Source organism: Tenrec ecaudatus, chromosome 13 (genome assembly GCF_050624435.1).
Source record: "Tenrec ecaudatus isolate mTenEca1 chromosome 13, mTenEca1.hap1, whole genome shotgun sequence".
Lineage (NCBI taxonomy): Eukaryota > Metazoa > Chordata > Mammalia > Afrosoricida > Tenrecidae > Tenrec > Tenrec ecaudatus.
The window spans coordinates 105,405,782-105,419,731 of record NC_134542.1 but is presented as its reverse complement, the minus strand read 5'-3'; the positions used below and the strand labels follow the sequence as shown (position 1 = coordinate 105,419,731).

At 41.0% G+C, this 13,950-nt stretch overlaps 1 pseudogene; it reads left to right on the top strand.

The window, feature by feature from the left end:
• The window catches only part of LOC142424057 (small ubiquitin-related modifier 1-like), a 131,222-nt pseudogene extending 119,289 nt beyond the window's left edge, over positions 1 to 11,933 (top strand).
• The last annotated feature ends 2,017 nt before the right edge of the window (positions 11,934 to 13,950 follow it).

Genomic DNA, 13,950 nt, shown 5'->3' with positions numbered 1-13,950 from the left:
AAAAGTTGATAAAGCAGCCACTAAAGTAGAACAGGGATACATATGAATCTTAGAAACATGAATGAATTTTGAGCTTACAAAACAGTAAACCCTAACCTAAGAACAACCAGTTCTTATGATGCAGCCCTGCTTGATATTTATACTCAGGAAGGGACCACTGAAGATATGGATACTGTAGCAAAGTGTGGTGAAGAAACCAGATGGTGCCCCACTATAAGAAAGTATAGCGCCTGGCATCTTAAAAGTTTCTCTTAAAATAAACAGCAATCCACATGAAGTGTCAGCTAAGCCTACATGGAGGAAGCACACAAGGCTGTGTGAATCAAGGATTGTAAATGATAAAATCCAGGTCTGAAGGAGGGAATGGTGTCAGAGCTTGAATTCTGACTGTTTTTCAGAAAACTAGGGATTACAATGAAAGCCCAAAATCCACTTTTAGAGTTCTCGCATGAATTAAGCCCCCAGTGACCCTTCTCTGACCATTGAGCAGGAATGTGAATATCCTTGTCCTCGTACAGAATGCACTGAAAGATTAATGCAGACATAGAGTAAAATTTAACTTTGTCATTTGCTTTTCCTGTTGATTCATTTCACATTTGTTCCAGTTTTTATATTTTCCGTTTTCTTTTGGATTGGGATTTTTTCTGTTTGTTCTTGTTGTTGGTTTTTGTTGCCATTTTTGTTGGTGGCATGATTTTCTTTATGTGGAATCCAGAATAGGTAGACCTATAGACAGTATGGGAGGGGAGCTAATAATTAGTACAAGAATATAGAAAATGTCCTAAAAAATTGATGTGGTGATTATGCCACAAAACTCTTTTGAATATATTTAAACCATTGAATTGTATGGTCTGTGAATTTTATGTCAATAAAACTGTTAAACATTTTTAAGAAAAAAATTAATAGAATATATGTACATTGCAAACAAAAGCATCGTGTAGTGAAAGAAAGGATTGTTCACCTTTGTAAATAAGCAAGGGAGAAAGAACTAAAGCCTTCGCCTCATCTGAAAGATGTACTCATATTAGAGGATGAGATGTACACGGAGCTTAGGAAACCCTCAGGTGGGAAAACAAGCGCAGCCATCAAACCACTGAATACCCATAAAGTACCCCATTCCAACAAGAGCAGAAAACAATAATTCTCATTACTACTTCAGAGTTTTGTCATTTACAGGGACAATCGGTCATTATGTGATAGTCACTCAAAATAGAGATGGGAGTGTCTATCTTTCCTGTTACATGCCTTTGAAGGTTCTCTTATGTAAACATGGATGAGCAGACACTGGCTTTTAATTCAGTAAATCCATTTTCAATGCTTTAGTTGTTTTACTAATACGTTCTAAATTCTGTTGCAAAGGCTTTCCATAACTTTAATTCTGAATTGTGTTCGATGTGCAAATTTCTGGGCCTCTATATGATTTACCCTTGTTGTAGCTGTTGTTGCTTTTGTTGGTGGCAATAAGGTTGAACAAATAAAGGAGGCAAATGAGATAAAAAATTAAAATTAAGAAAGAACTGTAATTTCCATAAATCTGCAGCCATCTGCTTACTTGATGTAAAGAAGACCAAAATCCTCACAACTGGACTGATAGGCAATATCATCATAAACAGAGAAAAGGTCCAAGTTGTCAAGAATTTTGTCTTACTTCAACCTACGATCAATACTAGCAACAGTCAAAAGATCAAAAGAGATGGTACATTGGTTAATTCTGATGCAAAAGACCTCTTTAGAGTAATGAAAAGTGAGGATATTACTTTGAGGACTAAGGTGTGCCTGACCCAAACCATGGTATTTTCTATTGCATCATATGCATGTAAAATTTGGTCATTGAATAAAAAAGACAAGAGAAGAATCGATGCATTTGAATTGTGCTGGATATGAATATTGGAAAGCATCGTGGACTACTGAGAGGACAAACTGAGCTGTCTGGGAAGTAGTATGGCTAGAGTGCTCCTTAGAAGCACAAATGGCAAGACTTCATCTTACATACTGTGTTAGGCTGGGTGGACTAGAGAAACAAATCCAGGGAGACTCATCTGTGTACAAAAAAAGAGCTTTATCCCAAGAATTAACTATATATGAAGAAAGTGTCCCACCCACCCCAATCTAATTCAAGTCCATAATTCCAATGCTAATCCATAAGTCCCTCTTCTGACTCAAGAAGCCACATACAGTGATGTGGAATACAGGAACATTATAGACCAGTGGGTGCAGAGTTGTGTGGATCCAAGGTCGGTGGAAACATGGAAAGAAACATGGGCAGCTCTCAGGTTGTGGCAGGGTCTCCTCATGCAGGAAGGCGAAGGGGCAGAGAGAGAGAAAGAGACAAAGAGGCATCATCGGGCTGTGACTTTTATACGCTGTTATATGTCTACAAGTTGACATAAAATCATCTACCCACCACACAGACCTGTCTCTGGAGAAGAACATCATATCTGGTAGGGGGCAGCCAAAGAGGAAAGACCCTGAGGAGACGATTGACACCATGGCTGCAGCAATGGACTGGAGCCCAGGCACAACTGTGATGAAGGTGCAGGACCAGGCAGGGTTTCGGTCTGTTGGGCATGGTGTCACTATGGGTCAGAACCAACTCAGTGGCACCTGACAACAGCAGCAGCCACCTGGCCTTGTGTCGAAATGCAAAGGAAAATTATTCCTGAAGACTAATGGCAGAACAGGAGCCTCAGGTTGGGTTAAATGGAAAACTTCCCCCAAACTCTTCATGAGTCACGTGATGCAATTATTGTGATGTCATTTGATAAACAGCACTCATGTATTGTATTCTCCTCTGTGTTCTCAAACCCAACCAAACACCAAATTCACTGCCATGGAACTGATGCCAACTCACCACGACCCTATCGGGTAGGGCAGAATTGTCCCTGTGTGTTTCCAAGACAAACTCTTAATAGGAGTAGAAAGCCCTGTCTTTTCCTGGTTTACTTAAAAGAATTCATAAATCAGAATTTCATGCCTTGTTCTTATTTCTTGTTGACAAATAACAGCCAACAGATTGTGATGATTCATTAAGTCGTGTCATCTCCTTTAGCACTTGTTTTTTCATCTTTGTACCCATAGGTAGAATTGGGGTGTTCTTTAAGGTTTTTTTCTGCTCAAATCCAGACTAGAAAAAATGAGATTCAATGAGCAATAAATGATTCATTAGCCAAGCAAGGCCATTTATATCTTCATTTCTGTCAACTCAGGCAGAATTTTTCCCAATATTTTAAATTTCTCTCGATGATGCATAATAGAAACCATTGGGACAAATATTTAACTTTAAATAATATTTTGAAGTCTTATTGCTAGCAAAACAGATCCTTCGTGCCAGAGGTCGGTGAACTGCAGCTGGAGAGCCATGTGGGGCTCTTTCAGCAAATTCCTGTGACTCTGAAGTAAAATTGAAAAAATTGAAAGGACATTATTCAGATAATAGTAATTTCATTTATTTGTAAAAATAGGTTTATGGCCCTTGAATAATTTTTAAACTGTTTGAGAGACAGGATTGGCTCTTTGGTCTCAAACATTTGCCAATTCCTCCTTAGCCCATACCAAAAGCTAACTATACGCCTTTTCTTTTCAAAGAAGGACCTCACTATTCTGAGCACACAGATGGCTGGAAAGAGCCATAAGGAAAACTGAGAAGGGAGCAGTCTCCATTGTCAGCATCTCTACTGCCAGCATTTAGAAACGCGTGTTAATGAAAACATTTACAGCAATAGAGTCTTTGTGCTCATTCCTTGTCCTGCAAGCTCTAAAACTTACACTGAGATTATGTCTTCCTCTCATTTATTTAGTTAATCTCTGAGAGCAAAGAGGATTTAGTCAAACTAACCCATTCACCATCAGTCTAACTCATGTTGCCTGCAGCCCCGGCCAGTCAGCATGAAGACCATTGAATTGTGCTGCTGCAGGCATTGCTGGTGCCAAGTGGAAACATCATGCAGACCAGGCAAGGCAGAAACAGATGCACTCTGATCTCCCATGGGGTCAGTGTGGTGGGGATTTCATAGCATGTAACATTTGTGTATGCGCAATGTGTGCACACAGTGTGTGTACACCATGATCTATGAAATCGTTTAAGAAAACCAGGAGAAAAATGAGGTTTTCTACTCCCATGTGACTCCACACAGTAAAAATGCCACAACGTGCGTGCACACACAGCATTGTGGTTAGTAAAACAATTTGACACATACAGTTTCTTTGATTCTAAAAACAACCTGTAAGATAACACAAGGCAATTATTAAATATGGTATAATAAAAGTTCATTGTTTGCAAGCAACTAAAATCAGTTTTGGCTAACTTAAGCAAAAAGTTCGTTTATTTGGGAGACATAGAGGGGTTCATAGGATTGAATCCCTACAGGACCAGATTGAGGTAAATAAACTCATAGTGTTTGCCACTGAAACAGTAGGCTCCAGATACAAAAAGCTGGGAGAAGGCCTCCTGGGCTTCTCTCAGGTCAGCACCCACTCCTTGGGTGGGGTTATGGCAGTTACATAACTTGCTGTCAATCACATTGCAGCTTGATGACCTCATTTGGAGGAGCAACAGAGATAAATAGCTCACTAGAGGCCAAATACACACTCTCTGCTACACATTGCTGTTGACAAGTCACATGAAGTTACGCTGATGGATCCAGAGCCCTGCAGCTGGAAGAGCCACATGAAGACCCCTGCCAGCACTGAGATGCTTTCACTGTCACGGGATCCACAAGACTTTCCACCCACTGGCCTGTTATCTTTCTGCATTTGGCATCATTGAATGTGTTTTGTAAGTCCGAGGAGGAATTTATATATTGATATCAGACATATGGGCTAATCTCAGACTAATGGACTTGATCTGGACTGGGTTGGGATGTTTTCTCAAAATACAAGTGCTCTTTTATATAAAGCTTTTTCTTACACACATACGAGTATCTATGAATTTGTTTCTCTAGTCAACCCTGACTAACACAGGGGGTTGTGTCAAAGTTCCTGGACAGATAGTATCCTCCTGAGATAGAACAGTGGAGAGGATGCACTTGAGGCCTAAAGCCGAGAGAAGTTATTCCCCAAATTTAATTTGAGATGTTCTTATTAAAGAAACGTAATGCAGTCTTTTAGGTAGGGTTCTCCAGAGAAACAAAATCTGAGGAGATTAATCCACTATCAGTGAAATAGCTCACACTTGAGCAGATTAATCAAACTGTTCAAGCTGAAATGCCAGGTGGGGCTGCATCTGGAGCACTGCCTGGGGGAGATTCTTTATGAGATATTGCTAAGAGCCCCAGGAAACACCCCACTCCTGATACCAATTGTGTTAGGCAGAATTATCTAAAGAAACAAAACCAGGACATTTATGACTATATATATAACTTTATACAGCAAGAAGGAATATAACAGCTGATTAGTCCACACAGTAGTATAGAGGGTTCAGTTCAACTCACTTCCATGGAACAGTTAATATACTGGAAGTCTTTTAACTCACGTGGGTTGCTGGGTCCAAGGTCGAGGAAGCAGACAGTGGAGTCATCCGTCGGGCAAGGCAAGCAAAGTCTGCCCACAGGCAGCAAACAGGAGAGTGGGTTACCAACAGTGGGTAGGTAGCTTGGGAGCTTAACAAAGCAGGCCCTGATGGGATACTGAATTCAAGCAATGCAAGGCAACAGGATCCATCACCTTCAAGCTCAAGCAATGTCACACCAGCAGCATGGCAAAACAGGTCTCAAAGCAGGTCTAGCGACATGATCCACAGTTTGGTTTGACCCACAGTTCTTTGAGGCAAAGGACTAGCTAAAGTAGCAGCACTCTCCAGCACGCTCCAATCAATAGAGAGCAAGGTGAGGGAAGCGGAGGCTTGCTGAGACAGTTATCTCTTTGCCCTCCAATCAACTTCGACCTTATTTATCCCACATGTTCCTAGTGGCCAGGTTGGCACAATAAACCTATCACAGAAACTTTTGGGTCAAAACCAGGAATATTTCCAGATTTCACATATAAAGGGATTAAGGCTTGTACGGAGAAGTTCAATGGCTTATCCAGAGAATCATGGTATGTATTAAAGTCAGGGCTATAATTCAGGCCATGTGAGTGAAATCCAGTGAACTATATTATTATTTTACTTCTTATTCTATTTTAGATAGTATGAGAACAGAAAAGACCCCTTTGAAATAATCTTCCCCATAATTCTCCTATTCCAGATTTCACATTTCCTTCCAGATTTTTACAGAGCATGTTTTCTCAATCATAGCTTCCATCAGAGACTCGGTGACCTTCACATTGATCCCGGGGGATCCTCAGGCTGGCATGGCTTTATGGTGCAAATATCAAATCACAAACGAGAAGGCAGTTTTCTCTGGGGTCAGCTCTACCCGTAGGAACTTACACACAGTTGGCATGATTTTGTGAGGGTGTGAATTGATGGGTTATTAGACAGTGGAAGCAGATGGATATGGTTCTGTAGATGCATTCTTTATTGGTGTACTTATATACAAGAAAACAACACTTAATATCAAGTGTCTTCAGACCTACTTAAAAATATTTCAGAGTAGGAAATCGCAGATGGTAGTTAAGACAAAGGTCTGAAGTCTTGTGATAAAATATCAAGCACCCAGAGAACTAAGCCCACATATCATGATTCTGAAGGAATGATGTTAAGTCAAGAGAAATATATTCATTTGGATTTCTGTTTTCAAGAAGAGTACACAGTAATTCTGGACAGTTGGCTCTGGACTCATTGCTCATCTCCTTGCCTGGATGGCTGACAAGAAAGTAGGAATGATCCATGCCTGACAGAATAGAACTCTGAGAACCTCAATGTTAGAGGAAATTTGAAAATTAGAATGGAGAGACAGAAGAGTATGCCAGGATATTTAAGTGGTCAACAGTTTTACTGGGTTTCTAAATGGAGGTTTGGGGCATGGGTAATTTGGCAGTAGAATTTTTGCCTTCATGTGGGAAACCAAGCTTGCTTCCTGGCCACTGCACCTCAAGTGCAGTCACCATCCATCCACCTGAATGTTGCTACTTTGCAGAACTCCAGTGGCGTTTCTGCACTAAGAACTAAGAAGAAAAACCTAAACACCTGATTCCCAAAATGAATGAATGAACACCTTCTGGATCACAGTAGTCTGATACCTGGCCCGCCACGACAAGGAAGCACAGAAGCAGGCAACATTTCATTTTGTTGGCTATGGGGTTACCATGAGCAGAGGCCCAGGTAATGGCAGCTCACAAAGGCACCAGAGAGAAGTTTGGCTTTCTCTTTGCAATTACACTCTATTCAAGGAGAAGACCTCAAAGGGCCTTTGTTTCCCTCCTGAGTTCATGAGGGTGCACTCCGTAGTGGTTTATGTCCACATGAAGTAAAATAATCGACCTTATGTTCTGTTTGATTTTTGCCTATGAATAGTTAAGCCACATTGGACTTGGGTTGAAATTGGGTGAGATTTATTTCCCCCACCTAGCAGACACTCGGGGAAAGGGCATCTGTCCCTTCGGTTGTCCGTACAGTGACAAAGCTCATGGGTCAAGGGTATGCTCTGCCCACTGGAATAGAAGAGAGGCCATAGTACAAGTGAGACCCTAAACCTCAAATGAAACTTAAGGCAAATATTTATTAAGTCTGTGGTTTTGGTTAGTCTTTCACCTTAAATCATATTTGACTTGGGAACTCCTTTGTGCCTAAAGTAGGGGCCCTGTGGCATAAAGGCTATACTTCGGGCTACGAATAGCAAGGTCAGCCGTTCAAAACCATCAGCAGCTCTGAGGGAGAAAGACAAAGCCACTACTGCCCCAAGAGTTACTGTCTCAACAACCCCCACAGCTGCTCTACCCGTACTGTAAGGTCAGAAACGACTCAATCACTGGTTGGTTTGGGGGCTTTGGGGTGTTCCCCATAACAAGCAGTGTTTGTTCCAAAGCTGTTGGTCCTGGATCTCAGAGGACAGGCAGGGGCCAGGGTGAGGATGAGGAAACTAGTCTCAAGAAAGGGGTGTTTTATCCCTATAGCATTGATCTTTTGGAGACTCTGAAAGGCGAGCACTCTTGGAATCACAAGCCCATCATTTCAAAAACTTTATTAAGTCTCATGGAATCTTCTTTTTTAATTATTTATCTATGTCGTGACCTATATTTATTTTTAAAGAAAACATTCCTTAAATCTGAAACAGGACAAAGATAAGACAACAACTGAGATCGATGATCCAAATGAGGGAAGCAATTAAGTCTTATTAAATTCTTGTAGGTTTTCTCAGTTGTGAATTGTTAACTTTGTGCATTTTTCTTTCTGTCCTATTTGCCTAGATTTTGTGTTACCTTATTTGCCAAGACTTTGTGTGACTAAGAGATGTGATGGGTAAATTGGTGTTCTCTTTCGGTGTTGAACAGAGGTAATTCATTTTTGTGGGCAGATATAAGACCATATTGTTTTGTGGATATGGGGTGGAGTTACAGAAATATGTATATACATGGTATATATGTATATGTGTATATACACACACACATATATATATATATGATCTAATAGAGCTCTCTCTGGTGGTATATGTGAAATAAAATAAAAGCCTGTTTTGAAATGCTGTGTCCAGATTTTGACATTTAAAGGCAGTAATTCTATTTTTTAAAGAACTCAAGGCCACTATATGCCCATGATTTGGGTTGTTTACCATAAGGTCAATGATTAAACTAGTACGCAGGAGAAAGATGAGGCTTTCTATGCCTGTAAAGATTTATAGGCTCAGAATCACACATGGGGTAGTCCTTCTGGTTCTATAGGGCCATTATGTCAGAATTGATTTGATGGCACAGAGTTTTTACAAATGTGTACTTTTATATATATGGTTATGGATATGCTTTTATGTGTGTGTATATGCATATATATTCATAAACACGCACATATATAATAATGCATTGCATCACTGTTGTTGCTGGGACTTTCATTGGAATTTGAGGTGGTCTCACTGAGAACAGTGGGGTGTGGGCTGGAGGGAGGAAGTTGTGTGCAGGTGATAGGCCACAATTCCCCGTGTGTTTTGACATGTGGTACTCCTAGGTAAGATAGAATGTCTGTTCTTTACTCATGTAGTAGAAGCTAGCATTCCATTTACCAAGGATCCTATAGCACAGTGGTTCTCAACCTTCCTAATGCCACCACCCTTTCATACAGTTCCTCGTGTTGTGGTGGACCCCCCCCAAGCATAAAATTATTTTTCTTGCTACTTCATAACTGTCATTTTGCTACTGTTATGAATCATCATGTATATATCTGATATGTAGAATGTATTTTCATTGTTACAAATTAGACATCATTAAGGCATAGTGATTCATCACCAAAAATATGTCATTATATATTGTGAAATATTATTTCTAATGACCAATCAATGACATTTTGTCTTGTTCTTGAAGCATGGTGTAGCATGGGGAACTGTCTTCATTCTGGGTACTCATCTGTGGGCGTCTCGGTTCCTAAAACCATCACAAATACATCTTTGGACGGTCTTAGGTGACGCTTGTGAAAGGGTCGTTCAACCCCCCAAAAGGGTCGCGACCCCCAGGTTGAGAATATCAATGATGACTTCTGGCAAGATGGCGACCAGGTAGGTCGTTGGTCCTGCGAGCTCTTTGGAGATGGGTGAGTGGGAGATCAGTAGACCCAGATGGGGACCCAAGACTGTCGGTTAATCTTGGTGAGCCTAGAAAGCAACTTACCCAGCACCCCGCCCCCCTCAAACACACACACACACAGACACACACACATATCAGGGCAAAACATGAAGGAAGCAAAACAGAAGCAAGAGGAACAAAGAAATAAAGTCCCTTAGGAATCTGAAAAATAGACTTCAGACTTGGAGGGCAGGGCTTAGCACCTCATCAGACTCCACTGGAAAACATACATAAGGATCAGCAGACAGACCTGGAAGTATTTTTAAACAACTTCTTCTTCTTCATGTCTAGCTATATAAGACAGGCAAGATAAACAATCCCAAGGAGGAAACAATAGGACCAGTGGTTCCAGGGGGACAGGGGAGAGGGGGAGGAAGAGGAAAGGGTGGCAGGAACAACAAGGGATTTAAAATCTATGGCAAGGAGGGTGTAGGATGCCCATGGGATTTGATCAAGGGCAATGTAGCCAAGAGAAATTATTCAGAGCTGAATGAAGTTTGAACATGATAGTAGGACAGGAGAAAAGTAAAAGGAAATAGAGGAAAAGAACAAGGAGACAAAAGACATTTATAGATGTATAAATATAGGAATATATATGTTAATATATCAATATATAGCAATAGGGATATAGGCCTATATATATGTATATGTTAAGTATTAAGGAAGCAGACAGACATTGGGCCTACTCAAGAACTCCCTCAACACAAGAACACTTTGTTCCTGACACGATAGCTGAAGACAAAATGAATGCATAAGCAAATGTGGTAAAGAAAGCTGATGCCCAGATATTAAAAGATATAGCACCTGGTGTCTTAAAAGCTTGAAGTTAAATAAGCGGCCACCTAGTAGGGAAGCAACAAAGCCTACATGGTAGAAGCACACCAGATTGTGTGATCATGAGGTATCAACAGGATCAGGTATCAAGCATCAGAAGACCCAAAACAATCATGCCCATGTGTGAACAAGTGGGGTTGGAGTGGAGACCTATAGCCCATCTGTAGACAATTGGACATCTCCTCAGAAAAGAGTCACAAGGAAGGGACAAGTCATCCAGAGTGCAGTATAGCACTGATGAAACACACATTTCTCTAGTTCTTTAATTCCACCTGCCTCCCATTATCGTGACCCCAATTCTGCCTTACAAACCCGGCTAGACTGGAGCATGTACACTGGTACAAAGGAGAGCTCTCAACGCACAGAATCTAGTACAGATAACTCCCCCAGGAACAGTAATGGTAGTAACAATACCATGAAGGTAGGGGGAAGGTCGGGGGGAGAATGGAGAGAAAGGAGGAACAGATCACAAGGACTGACATATAACCCACCCCTGCCAGGGGGATGAACAATAGAAACATGGGTGAAGGAAGACAGCAGATGGTGTAAGATATGAAAATAATAATAATTCATAATTTATTAAGGTTTCACAGGGTGGGAGGGGTGGAAGGGAGAGAAAAAAAGAGCTGATACCAAGGACTCAAATAGAAATAAAATGTTTTGAAAATGATAATGGTAACATATGTAAAAATGTGCTTCATAAATTAATGTATGGATTGTTATAAGAGCTGTAAGAGCCCCCAATAAAACTATTTATAAAAAAAAGAGAGAACTCTCAAAAGAAGGAATCCAGGAGAGATAAACCCCTCAGGACCAGTAATGGGCATAGGGCTATTATGAGGGTAGGGAAGGTTGGGGGGAGAAGGGGGAGAAAGGAAGAACCAATCACAATGATCAATGTTTAACCCCACCTAACCCCCACTAAGGGGGATGAACAAGAGAAGTATGGGTGACAGGAGATAGCAGATAATGTAAGATATGAAAGTATTAATTTATAATTTATCAAGGGTTCACAAAAGTAGGAGGGTGGGAGAGGAGGAAAAAGGAGGAGTTGATACCAAGGGCTCAAGTAGAAAGAAAATGCTTTGAAAATGATGATGGCAACATATGCACAGATTTAACTGATACAATTGATGTATGGTTTGTTATAAGAGTTGTAAGAGCCCCCAATAAAATGATTAAAATAAAAAAGAGACTATCAATGGCTACCATTGAAGAACATTTTTCAGTAATTTCAAAATGGATTAACCTAATTAAAACAGTTTCAATCTTGTAGCTACTTCTGCTTGGTGGCGCTATATCGAGGATGTTTGCAGTTGTTAATTTCACAACAGGAAATAGCAGAAGGGAAACACAGGCAGCTCATGACCTTGTATCTGTTGGAGAGTGAACATATGACCTTCACAGAAAATGGCGCACACTTGGATGAAAGTTTTGCCTACCGGTTTGGCTAGGAATGGTGACTGAGAGCCCACCGTGGACTTCCCTCTTAACCTTAAGAGCAATTTATCTTTAGTTTCTGCTTTTAATTCTCTTCCATTAACAAATTTTGTAAACTTTAATTAAACAGCCGTTTTAAAGAGTACACTACAGTAGACACGATTAACTGTTTGATGGGTATAAAAAAACCTTTCTAAAGCAAAATTGTGAGGGACCAGACTTCACAACTGAATGGGTCCCAAGGAGCGGTTGTGTAATTGAAAGGAAAATTAAAGAAACATCAGGCAAGACATGAAAGGGCTCGCCTCTTTCGATGGCAGGATCAAGAGAGACAGCGAATATATTCTCTCACAGGCTTGTATAATCTCCGGCCTGCAAGCCACATCACACACATACATAACAGGAAGGGGAGGAGAGGCATACATGTACCAGTCAGGGGACTTGCTAGCGGTATACATGTAACAGGGAGATATATACCGAACAAGATGGGTGGGTTCTAGAGCTAAATGGTGACTTAACATTGGTCATCTCTGAGTTGGCTTGACCTTACCTGTCCCCGAGCTCTTCTCCGGGGAGCATGCTATGATCCTTATCAGAAGGCAGTGGGCCTTACTTAGGGTGGGAGGTCTGATCCCTCTTCATGGCAGACAGCCTTCAAGCAGTTGACCTTCAAGTGCATAGTAGCAACCACGTGCTTGCAAGCAGCATCTTAGAATTGGCATGATTACCGGAGGGGACATCGTGGAGAATAACTTTTAGCTAGGAGACTGAGACTGGGATTCATCTCCAACTCACGAAAGCAGAGCCCTTCTTCCACCAGAGGCTGTCTCCCAGACTCCTTAAAATATGAGCGTAGAGAATTTGCCCTCATCCACTCTCCTCCCAGTTCGCAGTTTCCCACACAAAAGATTTATTAAAATTATAATTTCTACCTCTGGATGATTCTGTAAATTGATTTTTCTGTTTCAAAGAGCTCAGTATAGATTTCATGAGTATGTTTAATTAAATTGTTTTACAATCATGAAAAATTAATGAATCATTTTGACAGATTTTTGTTTGTGTTTAGCAACCTTAGAATCCAAACATTTAGGAGTGACTTGACTTATATGTCACAGAATATGTTTCATTTAAGGGGAAAAAGAAAAGGGGGATTTATGTATGCATGTATGTATGTATGTATTTGTTTACTTTAAAATCATTTTATTAGGGGCTCATACAACTCTTTTCACAATCCATTCATACACATATCATTTATGTCCAGCACATTTGTTCATATGTTGCCATCATCATTCTCAAAACACCTGCTTTCTTTCTTTCTTTTTTTTAAATTAATAAATCTTTTTATTGGGGCTCATATAACTCTCATCACAATCTGTACATACAACAATTGAGCAAAGCACCCTTATACATTCGTTGCCCTCGTCATTCCCAAAATTCACCTTCTACTTGGGTTCCTGGAATCAGCTCGGTTTCCTTTTTTTCTCCCTCCCCCTCCCTCCCCGCTCCCCCCTTCCCCCTGCTCCCTTAATAGTTTATAAATAATTATTTTATCTTATCTTACACTGCCTGGCATCTCCCCTCACCCACCTTCCCATCGCCCATCTCCCAGAGAGGAGGTTACACATAGATCCCCAAGATCAGCTCTCCCTTTCTACACCCCCTTCCCTCCCAGTGTCGCCACTCCCACCGCTGGTGTTGAGGGGTTCATCCGTCCTAGATGCCCTGTGTTTCCAGATCCCTACTGCACCGTTGTACATCCTCTGGTATAACCAGGTCTGCAAGGTAGAATTGGGGTCATGATAATTGGGAGGGGAGGAAGCATTCAAGAACTAGAGGAAGGTTATGAGTTTCATTGTTGCTACACTGAACCCTGAGTGACTCATCTCCTCCCCATTACCCCTCTGGAAGGGATGTCCAGCTGTCTACAGATGGGCATTGGGTCCCCATCACGCACTCCCCCCCATTCACGGTGATGTAATCCCCACCTCTCTGACTTTGTTGTTTGAGACCTGGTCTCCTCTGCCCTTCGTG